The sequence below is a fragment of the Struthio camelus genome, chromosome W (genome assembly GCF_040807025.1).
Source record: "Struthio camelus isolate bStrCam1 chromosome W, bStrCam1.hap1, whole genome shotgun sequence".
NCBI lineage: Eukaryota > Metazoa > Chordata > Aves > Struthioniformes > Struthionidae > Struthio > Struthio camelus.
Window position 1 is genome coordinate 49,140,260 of NC_090981.1, and position 12,063 is coordinate 49,152,322.

The following is a 12,063-nucleotide window of genomic DNA, read 5'->3' on the forward strand; positions in this document are numbered from 1 at the left end:
ATCGAGATTTGGGTAAGGCATGGTCTGTCTTTCTGCCAGTCAACAGTTCTTTTTCCTCCTGGTCCACTGCTGCTGGCACTGTCAGGGAATACTGCACCTACCAGGTAATCGTTTGTGTCCATACCGACAAATCAAAATATAAAACATGGCACAATCCACAAAAATGAAAACCTTCACAGACAACTTCCTCAACCTGATACTACATGGCAGCAACTGCTACTTAATAATGACAGTATTAAGGACACTACTTTATAGAGACCAATGGATCTGACTTATTAAAACAGTTAAGGAGAGTTTAACCAAATGTTATACAGACGTGTGAAACTAAGTACTATTCTTCTGTTAGACTAGCTGGCAAAAATAAAAAGTCATATTTTTTTTTCCAGCTGCCTTAGCTTCTCCAACAGCTGTTCATCACCTTGCCTTGAGAAGAAGGGAGATTCTTCATTTGGTCAAACAACTGTCCGCTGAAGCTCACAAGAGGTGTGCACTGAATGTTACTCTGCATCTACTTTTTGTTCTCTACTCACATTAAGATGATCTAAATGCAGTTGTAAGAAGTAGTAAACCACTTAACAAATATTTAGCATCATAAACTCCTTTCAATTTATGTCAGGTAAATAACTTGCATAAGATCTTCTATGTATATTTTAAAATGTGTATTTACAAACTATAAAGACATACTAGTTTCCAGAAAATTAATCAATCATATCTGGAAGGAAGAAAACAAACAAAAACACACCAGGCAGGTTTCCATGGAACTTGCAATGTGGAAATCCCTGCTGAAAAATAGGATCAGGTGAGAGTCAGTGCATCTTTACATCAAAGCAGTTTTAGGAGGCAAAGTGTATCCTATTCCTTCCAGCATTCTCCTGTGAAGGGGAAATAAGCCTGTAGAGAATATGAAAATATGGAAGAAATAGTAACTTTCCATTATGTGGCTCCAAACCCAAAGTTATTCAAAACCTACACCTCCACTAGTTTGGTAATCATTACTTGCTGGGATGTTTTCTCTCTCGGTTTGAAACTTCTCTTGTCTTCTCCCTATAGTCATTTGCCCGCAAAGAGCTCTACAATCACGCATACCTTTGGAAGTCTGACATGTCAAAAGGTGTGTTGTCAAAGAAAGTCTCACTGATAAGAGGACAATACTCACAATATAACCACTAACTCCACAAATTGAGACATCATTTTTAGTGGAACCCCCTGTAGTTAACAAGAATTCTTCACTCAGAGATGAAGTCAAGACTCAGTTCTTCAAAGCCGGATGTCTAAAGTTAAATAAGCTCCCTGAATTTCCCAGTTAGAGAACAACAGTTTCTTAGCTCCTATGAGATCAAATCCACTTACTTGAAGTATTTAAAGGACAGGCTGGATTGCTTACTCTGAACCCACCTAATCATGCTTTATTTGAGAACTACTCAGTGTTCATTGAAAATGAGTCTTCCTACATAACAAGTCAAGAAATATCGGCCTCTATTTTCACCAGATATTTGCCACAAAGCTAATGAAATGGGCTTCGGCATGCTTCTTAAGAAAGCTAACTGTTAAGACACCTGAAGCAAATATTACAAAGGTTCCCAAGTCTCTCTAATCCCTCTTGCTGTCATTTAACCTTCAGCATTAACTCAGATGCATCAAGGTCTACACATACTATGGTAATTTCAAAATGTACAGATAGCAGCTAACTCACATGATGTCTCAAACTCTGTTTTCGGAGCAAGAAGTTTGGAAAGAGTCTAGGATTTTCTCTATAGAGTTTATATTAAAAGCTCATTCCTTTATTGAGCTGAATTTCTAGAAATTATAGTATCACAGAAAATACATAATCATTCGTATCAGTGCATAGAGATCTGAAGCCACTAGTAACCATGCAACAGTTATTTTCATACAACTATGTAATTGTACTAAGATATCTAAGTTATGATAATGCAGTTTGCACAAAGATCTAATATGTTTACTACTGTATGACAAACTTAAAATACCCAGAGAATAGAATCCAGTATGCCCAGTTCATGTTGGGGCCACTCATGTGAGAACACTCAGGCCCTGCCCCCATCCCTGCATCTCATACCACTGTGAATTACTCTGAGAACTGCTGTAATGTCATTCAAAAAGACAGTATTGCAATATGAACATTCACTGACAGTCAACAATGCAATTAGTTCATCTGCACAACATTATAAGGATCACATGCATTAAGTACGATGAAGAGATTTTTTTCCCTCAGCTTGAACTGCCAAGGCCCTCCTGTATCCCTTCCGAAGTATAGGGCCAAGCTTCCAACTGGTCATATATCATCTATTCAGCACTGCGCTTATATAGTTTAATCTCTTTCACTTACAAATTCTTGAAGTTCGCCAAACCTAGAAGCAGAAGAGTTGGGTGAAATGTAATTGGTTAACATTTAGAAGTGGTCAGGTCAGAACTGGTAACACAATGGCCCTTGCTGTTATGAAGATCTATGAAGCCATTAACAAAAAATGGGTAAGAGTATGATAAAATTCAAAATATAAATAATAAACAGTTCTCAATGTAGCTTTATTATATGTCTGTATATTGACTATATGAGAAAATCTGTATTTCTTTGGGTTAGTTTCTGGACTACTTTGAAAGAGAAAATTGTTCACTGCATGTTGGATGACGGTCAAAACAGAATGAAATGTCTCCACACAACACATGGAATAAAGGGTTTCTTGGACAATTTAACTTCTCCATCCCCAGAAGAGAAGGACAGACATTATACATAAATTGACATTATATATAAAAACATTTATAGTTCGGATCAACTTAATAGGAACAAGCAGATAAAACCATATAATTTATTCCTACCTTCAAACAGAATGGATGGAATGATGGCATACAAACAAATAACTTGGATAAGATGAGTTAGGTAGATTTTTAAAAGCTACAGCATATTCAATCACTGTTGGAGAAATTATAAATAAAGGGAATTTAGACCATCCTGGCACTGTTCAGAACTGCAGAATTATCAGCAGAAATCAAATGGTCCAAGATTGCCACTGGAATGAGAATTTTAAGTTCTCTCAGAAAAAGACACTCAAAAATAAACCACATAAGAAAGTGAATACAAAAAAGCTTATAAAAATTTCTAGCAAAGAAACATAATACAGCATAAGAGATTTAAGTCTTAATGACTCTTTAGGCAGTAAAGGATACAGAGAGGGAAATGAAAAAACAAAACTTACTCTTTTCAAAACAAATACTAATTCTTTAAAAAATTTAAAGTAAAATTTAATGTTACAAAAAACAATATCTGATCTTACAAAAGGAGATCAGAGACCTAGAAAGACATTTTTAATTAAAAAAAGTGATCTGAATGCCAAGTTTCCTTGCTAGAAATCAGATTTCTCCTCAGCGTTCTGTTTGCTTCATAACGTACACTGCTGACAATTACAGCAAATTATTACTCTCATCTAGTAGTTGTACCGAAGTAGCATTCAGGAGCTCATTTGGTCATGAACTAGGACTCCTCTGTGCTAATGATCCTGATTTATTTTGTTATTTATATACCTTCTCTGGGTTTGGGTTTGTTATCGAGCGTTCAGCTTTTTAAGCTAATGTTCCATTTGACAAATAAAAGGTAAGCCATGTAAAGAGAGGACACCCTAAATATCAGAGAGCTCAAAACGTCCTTGTCCTGTAAAGACTCATGCATATACCGAACTTTTGTGCCATGAGCCAAAGGGGACTAAACAGTTCCGCATGTTTCGGGATCAGGCATAAAAAGCTTTCCTGTGATCCAGAAATAAAGGCAAACATTATTATATATTGAGCTGTAGAAACACTGCCCTATAGCAACACATTGAATCCTTTCACAAACTTATGATAGCTCAACTGTAGCCCGCATATTTTTTTTATCAGAAGAAATTCATGGGTAAACTATGTCCTTGCCACAAAGGACCAGACCTAGGACCTTCAATCCCTGAACTCTTGTGCGTGTAACACACTCTTGCAGATTATACTAGGTACCCTGTGCTGCACAGTCTCCCGCAGAACAAGAAGGAGCAATTTAGTAACGTGTGTGTCCACTCATCTAGACACAGGCCAAGCACCCAATAACTACACTCGCTCTAACAACGGCAGCTACTATTAAAAACGTTTATTTTTGTAAGATAACAACAAGCTAGCATGACATGAAGAGGAAATGGCAGAAAAAGACATTTAAAACTTGCTAAAGTTTAAACATGGTTAAAAATGGTTATTGGTTCAGTAACTCCTAATTTTTTTTTAAATCCACAATACACAGAGACAATAATGGAAGAATCTTATCTGTTGAAGAGGGGAATATTCAGTGAAGTAACCTAAAAATCAATATAGTTAGTAAGCAATAAAAATCCAATAACAACCAAATTAGCCTGCGATAACAAAGCAAGGAAGCAGCTTACAGGACAGTAAGTATATGGAGTACTGCTTAAGAAAAATGTAGTGCTTTTCCTTAGAGTCCTCAGTGTATTCTTGACTGTGAGGTTTTATTTAAGCTTTGGTATATTCACATCCCACTTTTAACACAATGTACTTTAGCTTTTAATTTATATTACGCATACTGCTATGTTTCCATATATCTTCGAAATACAGCTGCTGATACTAATCACAAATTATACATTGTCAGAGAAAAAAAAACAATGAGTTTTCACTCCTTTCCAAATGGGCCTCAGTAAAGGAAAAGGGATTCTTCAGTACTTGCTTAAAAATAGATATAAAAATCAGAAGAACACTTTTCTATAGTAGCGTGAAAGCATAACACTATAAAAAAATCACCTCACAAAAGCTCTAGCCTGCCACCAGTGATTTTTGAAGAAAGATGGACAGAATGGTCCACCTGAACAGAATTTAATAGCAAAAGGCTTTGTACTCAATTTTGGTATGCTCATACCTTCCCAGGATGCTATGCACAGCAGGCACAATTCCTGCAAGCAAGCACCTAGAACGAAACCCACCATAAAAAAATTAAGACTTTACATTTATCTAGAAAAATGCACAAGCATGGAACTATATAGACAGGTATTTACATTTACATAAAATAGGCTTATATATGGAAAGGAATAGTCTAGTTCCATCAAAACATAGTGTGCAACAGCAACTAGGAGCAGTATTAAGTATTTATATAGTATTTGAGGGAAGACGTTCAAAATAAGTGCTATTGGGTCAGCCCAGATGTCATTTTTTCCTACCTGAAAAACAGCCTTAACAAATGGAGCAAGTAGAACTTATTTATTTACATCTGGTGAAGTGCTTGTGGTCATACTAAGTCCAGATTCATGAAAAAGTAACAATGTCTATTGGACATAAAAGTGAGGGTTCTTAAGACATACTGGAAGCAAGTAAAGATGCCTCTATCACCTTCAGACTTAGCTTAGGGCACTGGCTTCCAATGAACCACTGCCAGCTATACATAGTTTTTGTGCATGAAGCATTCTATCACTTTTCTTACTGAAATCATTATTTAATATATGCAGCTCTACGTATTAGTTTGTGTCCCACTTCAGTCACACTTTAGAATTCCTTACATCACCAAAGGCTTCAGGAAACATCACAGATAAAGTAGTATTTGAAACAATAAAATAGTAACAAAAAAGCAAACCTACGTGTACTGCAAAAAGTCAGATAATAGTTTTGATTCAAGTCAGGTAAGTGTTATGGGGAACTGAGATGGGGGGTTGACTTCTCCCTTTCAGACTATAAGAACTACTTTGGCTGCTTCTCATTTCTTGCACTTCTTTTTGAACAGAATAGTCATTTTCTGAGGGAAGGAAAAGTGATTTATCATAAATAAATGTACTGATTAAGTCATCACACTATTTTGTGGGCTGAAAGCAATTCTGCATCCTAAGGAGTTATAGAAAGATTAAAAGACACGACTAACAAGATGAAATAAACCACACATTGTGGGGGAAAGAAAAAGAAAAAAAACCCCACCACACTGATACTCATCCACCTCTCACTATTACATTACCCAAACACTCTGGAGCACGTATTTATAGGCTAACTCAAACAAATCAAACTCTAATCTCAACTGGGACTTTGAAGCCTCAAAATATATTGAAAATAAGTAGTACTGTTTTAAAATAAACAATGAACATTAGATCATGCCAACTGCACCTATGCTTTGGCAGAACTATGAATGGTTTCCTAGTGCTATCAATAAATTCTTTCAAGAGCAACGGAGGAAAGTTTTCCAGAATCGGAGAGTGAAACTTCTGCTATGCTTTCTAATCAACAGAAAAAAGTTAATAGGATAACTCCGATTCGTAATTCCATTATGAAATTCCCCCTCCCCCCCTAAAGTAATTCAAGCTTTCAAGTATACTACTGCCAGACAAAAACGGAGTAGCTGAATTTACCTATGCCATCTTTTACTGATTTAGAAGAAACAGGGAAGGAGAAAAAATAAATTGTGAAGCATAAAGTTTATAAGCAGGAATAAGTATAGACAATCTGGAAGATAAGTTTCATGAACATAGAGAGTTCAGAAAACTGCTAGAATGGAAAAAAGTCAAATAGCTGAAAGTTTAGAGTCCTCAAATACCACTCTTGTTAACAAGACTTGTAAGGAAGAGTCTTCATTCATCATAACCCATCAGCATACAAGAGAACCATTCTGTTTTAGAAAAGGAAGTGGTCTTATACTGCTCTAGTTCCAATTAAGTATGATTACATAAAAGCATATACTTGCATATTGAGAACTATATTCAACAATACTGGTTAAAAATTAAGGAAGGTATTTTCAATGAGACGTATGCCAAGTATATCTGTAAAACGATCATCTGTGGAACTAGATTAGAGATAAACGTATACTGCAGGCAGAGGAGAAATGTTTTCAGACACAGTGATGATTTCTCTCTCACTCTCTCTCATGGGATTTCTCTAAAAAAAGGAATTAAGTATGAAACTACAATGATGCTTTTAGACTTCAAGTTTGGCCTCATTTGGGACTTGCTTAAATCTTTAAGACTAACATCAGAGAATAAATATCAACATCCAGTACTTCATAAGAGCACATGATGTCAGATCCTTCTCAAACTATCTGCCCCTTTAAACTTCTTATATAGAACATATTAAACTACTTTCAATCTTTTTTGTAACAATCTCAGGGCAACTGGTTACTACATACACCTTTTCTAATAAAAGGTATTTTCTTTTTTGCTTGCTACTCAGTTACTACCCTTGGCTTGTACTTAAAATCTGGTGATACTTTAAAACTGTCTTTCAGCTGTTTATTACAGCCACTTTCTCTTCTCATAGCATTCACTGCTATACATAATAGTGTCACATAACTTCAAAAGAACAGTTATTTATTTCTAAACAAATAACGATACCAAATAAATTCTAACTAGCCAAGTTAAGGTAGTCTGTTCAGACTGGGACAACCCAAGCAAGCAGGCTTTCCCCTCAGTCAACTCTGCCATGGTTTAACAACTTCTGGCACTAGAATACAGAGATGAGACAAAAAATTTTTTAATTGCTGCAATCCAGCTCTGCCTGCCAGAGTCCACAGTCAAATAATATAAACTCTCATAGAAACCAAAGAGGAGGAGCAAACATAAGATTTCTGATATGGGGGGGGGGGGGGGGGGGGGAAGGAAGGGACAAAAAGCCAAAACATCCCGATTAGTCTGAGTTTCTCAAATCATTGTTTACAATTCTATGGTATAAATCCTTTTTCCAAAATTCTTGCTGATTTTTAAATAGTAAGTCAGCAATTCAGTGGATTAGTTACATCCCAGACTTTGTGCTGCTACTCAGAACATCATTCAGGTAGCTGACAAATAGGCCTAGGGTCACTTAAGCTTTTCAACTAAGGTAGTCTAGACAGATCTGTCAGAAAGACCCCAAGCCACTGACTAGCAATTATCAGGAAAATCTTAATTTTAAGACCTGTCATGTAGTCAATCCATGCTAAGGAAGTCCAGAAAGGTATAGATAGGAAGCAATTGTTTTCCACTTCTTCAGTATGCTCAAATATTGCTTCAGTTAAGATAGCAGCGTTTATCTAGCTCCACAGATTCAAAGGAAAAAATGTGAAAATACATAAGTGTGCTTTCAGATTTTTAAATTGCACTCCCACAGTTCTGCATTACTATACACTAGGCTTTTGTGGACTATTCATGTAATCGCATCAACATAATCCTCAAACAGCTATCTTCTTCCCACAATTGCTGCTCTGTTTACAGATCAAATTTGAAATTTAACAGAGCAGTTTTCTGCAATTCTGACACCACCAATAAATTTGCATTAAGAAATCTAAAATAATAATAGCAAGACTCTTTCATGAGTATTCCCAGTCTCAGGAGAAATGCTGAAATGCCCCAACATGAACTTCACAAGGCCAGAACAATAGCAATGAAAAGGTTTCCTTGCCTCACCATCTCTTCCCAAAAACTCATTAGAAAGATCTGATATAAAGCAGTTGTGTTCAGGTTGCGATGAGACATTAGAGCTGACCCGAGTTTTACACTGAATTGAAAGCAGCGTATGACTTTCTTCAGACCAGAAAATGTGCAAATACTTTTAACATTAACTTTACTAACAAACAAACAAGGTACATATAAGGATAAACTGTTTCCAATACGCCAACATTAGAGAAAAATATTTTCACAAGGCAAATTAAAGCTATATACAAGTTATATAAACTATGTTAGTCCCTGTATCAGGAATGTCTCATTTACCCAAGTGTCATAATAAAGTGAAAGGTCTTCATCATAGCTGTAAATTTTCTGCCACCAATACATTAAACATTCTAAAAATCCACACAGTTTTAAGCAGTCTGATACATGTAGTCCTATACATGGGACAGCATGTTCTTGGCTCTGTCAAGTTCCACAAGCAAGACAAAAGAACTTATAGATGCTGCTGCTAAAGGGCATGTATTGCATGTATCCCATATAACACGACAAATGACGGAAAAATCTGATCTTGCTTACAGTCACGCTTATCTGCTCTAGAGGGATGGAACAACATTGCAGCCCTCATCTGTATGACCTGCTCTTAGAGCAGACTAACTTTCAGATAATCACCTCTCACAGTTAGTACACACAAGGTGTGTGTACACAAAATTCAGCTTAGGGTAGAAATCCACCCAGGAAGCTTTGCAAACAAGCAGTTGGCCCAAACTAGCAGTCTGTGCAGCTGAAAAATGCCTTCGTTAAATTTAGTTCAGGACAAGCTGCAGTTACAAGCGTCTGACAGATACATTTAGACTCGTGAAGACTGCTCTGTTTCCCTTTTCAGGGAAGAGGCGGTTAAAGATGATATGTTGTAGACATACTTTCATAGAGTAGTTGACTGTATCAGATTTCACATTGAAGCCTCAATCAAAAAACTTCATTTTATATGAAGTTCAGTCCAAGATAACTACTTCCTGATAGTAATGCTAAATTGAACTTTATGAAGCAGAATTTACGTAAAAATACTAGTGTTAAGCTATTAAGAAAAATCCCTATGTGTGTCATCATATAAGATGCAATATTTTCCCTAGTTAACCCATTAAAAAAACCCGAAACTAAGTTAAAAAAAACTCAAACCAAGTAAATTAAACAGAAATGTTGAATTTTTAAACTCCAAAACCAAGTAAAGGTGACCATTTTATTTTTAGTATTCCAACTAAAGGATGTACTCATAAAATAAAAGGGAGACTGGACATATAAAGTTAATCTCTATTTGAGTACTAGAACAAAATAGCAGTCTATGAACTATGAATTTTAAACCGAGTTGGCTTAAATAAAATGTGTATCTAGTTATATGCATATGAAGGATTAGGCCTACCCAGTATAGTTCATTCTCAATATAAGCTTTTTATTCCAATTTATTATGGCAGAATGGAAAAGAAAAATCAATTTCCATCAAGTCTAGTTCACCTTAGCAGAGATCTGATTTGATTTAATCCCACAGTTTAGACAGACACACGCATACAGCTAGAAAGTAAGAAAGCACGTGTGCAAGAGTGACAGCGGCGTATATCAGCACCACGATGGAAAGCAGCAGTCACCTCCTCATGAGGAAATTATCTGGTTTTAAACCAGAACAATTTTGCAACCGCTTTTACTATGTAGCCATATGAACTTATGTGTCAGAGGAAGAGGATGATACAGGGGTAGGACCAGAAGAACAAGATTGCTTCATTTGGTGGCAGTACCATCTTTCACCACAGCACGGCCTAACTTCTATGCCTCACAGAAAGAAGACAGAATACCCTTAAGCAACCTACAAGGTAGGAAACAATAGGGAGTTAGTCTCTGAGGGGGATGAACTAAACATGGACAAACTTCAGCTTTACGTGAACGTGCCCAGTTCCTCTACCTCAATACATATTATACTTATTTAGGCCAGAGTTGAACTAGATCCTAAAGCAGCAAAATCAGAAAAGCTGCCCTTTGCAACATAAACCAGCTCACAGTAGGCTGCAGTGAAGTTCTAAAAGTTCCTAGTCCACTAGCAATATGTGACAGGAGTGTTAAGTTATTTTAAAACACTATAATGTAGTTTTTTAAATAAACTGAATTAAATCCCAGATAATAATATCAAATTGAAGATCATATAAAACACTTGCAAAATTGGAAGTCCAGCAGAAAGATTACTGAGTATTTATTCCAGGAGACAACACAGCAATAGTAAATACCACAAGATTTTTATTTACAAAGCAGCTTTCAAACATTCGTACAAGAATGAAAGGAAAAAAAGGGGAGAAAAATCAATTTTTCACAGTATTCACTTGAATCAAACCCATGTAAGGAAGGCAAAGTTTCACCTGTTACCACTCCCATATCTGCTAAGAACATTCCACATCTGTTAATTTAAAGAAAAGCCAAACTACAGTTGTTGCGGGTACTTTAAGTTTGTTCATGGATATAAATCTCTACCACAAACACATAGAAGTTTTATGCATTAGGATGCTTTTAGGCATGAAAAGTACACTCTTAAAATACAAAAAAGGCCATAAAATACTTCTGGGCAAGTAGAATCTTGGTTTTGTTGTTAGAATATTCTTATATCATGCACTAACATTAGAACTAGAGTGATAACAGGCAAGAAAACACAGTAAGTAATTTAAATACCAAGGCTCTGAATAAAGAGCTATATATGCCATGACAGAGGAAGAAGGGACCAGATGTTATTCTAGCCTGGTTAGCTAACTTGTTGAAACAGTACCATATCCTGTCTTCTCAGCAGCAATGTCAGTTTAAGGAGTTCCCATTCCCCCACCCCCCAATTATTCTTTTCAATTCAATTTCAGATCCACCAAAGTGGATCTAACTTTAAAAAAAAAAAAAAAATCTTGAAACTCAGAGATAGAGGGGAGGAAGAGAAAATGGAAAATGCTAAGCTAGATTTGTCCTCCAATCCATTTCATGGCATGGTTCCACAACAGGTCCCCAAGAAAACCAAGAGGGTGGCATTTCTGATGAGCAGGCTTCAGCTGTTCTTTCAGAAGACGACAGTTAGGTGTTCCAAGCCCACGCAGTGTACACGCGCTGCATAACAGATTCAGTCCAGTAAAGAAACTGCCCCAAACGCAGCAGTGAAATTTACAAAACTAGAGAATACTGTTTCACAGGAGGGAGAAAGTTTCATTACTGAAATATATGCGCTACAGAAGTAGGGATTACAGGCCCCGAAATCTGAAGTTTGTTTTCTGTCAATCTAAATTTACTCAGCAAGACAGTAAAGTTATAACCTGAAGCCATGAGGTTAGATGCACTTGAAGACTTTGCACTCTGAAAGCTATCGACAGTACTTTCTTGATTTTTCTATTCAAGAGATCACTCCCTAAAATAGTTATTTTCCAATATTTTCTACCTATAGTAGGAAGAAAACACTTACATTTAAATTCTCAGGATAGACAAGAGTGGAATGACAAGACAGTATAATTTGAAGACAAGAGTAAGAATCGGAGCTGACAGGAAACTATAGCTACTGTGCATTGACAAAGCTTCTAGCTATGCAATTCTATGACTCTGCAGGATCTCCCATAAAAACAGTCTTACAAGATCATCCCAAAAGTTCCCCTAGCTCCGTATTCTATGTCAAACAGCAACTACCTGC

At 36.3% G+C, this 12,063-nt stretch overlaps 1 protein-coding gene across 4 annotated transcripts in view; it reads right to left on the reverse strand.

Annotated features, from left to right (window-relative positions):
* The window catches only part of LOC104146859 (mitogen-activated protein kinase kinase kinase 1), a 107,813-nt gene that overhangs the window by 29,932 nt on the left and 65,818 nt on the right, over positions 1 to 12,063 (reverse strand). The window contains exon 1 of one of the 4 annotated variants that reach the window (XM_068924377.1): positions 743 to 1,813. The exons of the other annotated variants lie outside the window; for them this stretch is intronic. The gene's annotated coding sequence lies outside the window, so the exon portion shown is untranslated. Of the gene's footprint in view, positions 1 to 742; positions 1,814 to 12,063 lie in introns of those variants that run through there. 4 annotated transcript variants of the gene reach the window in all.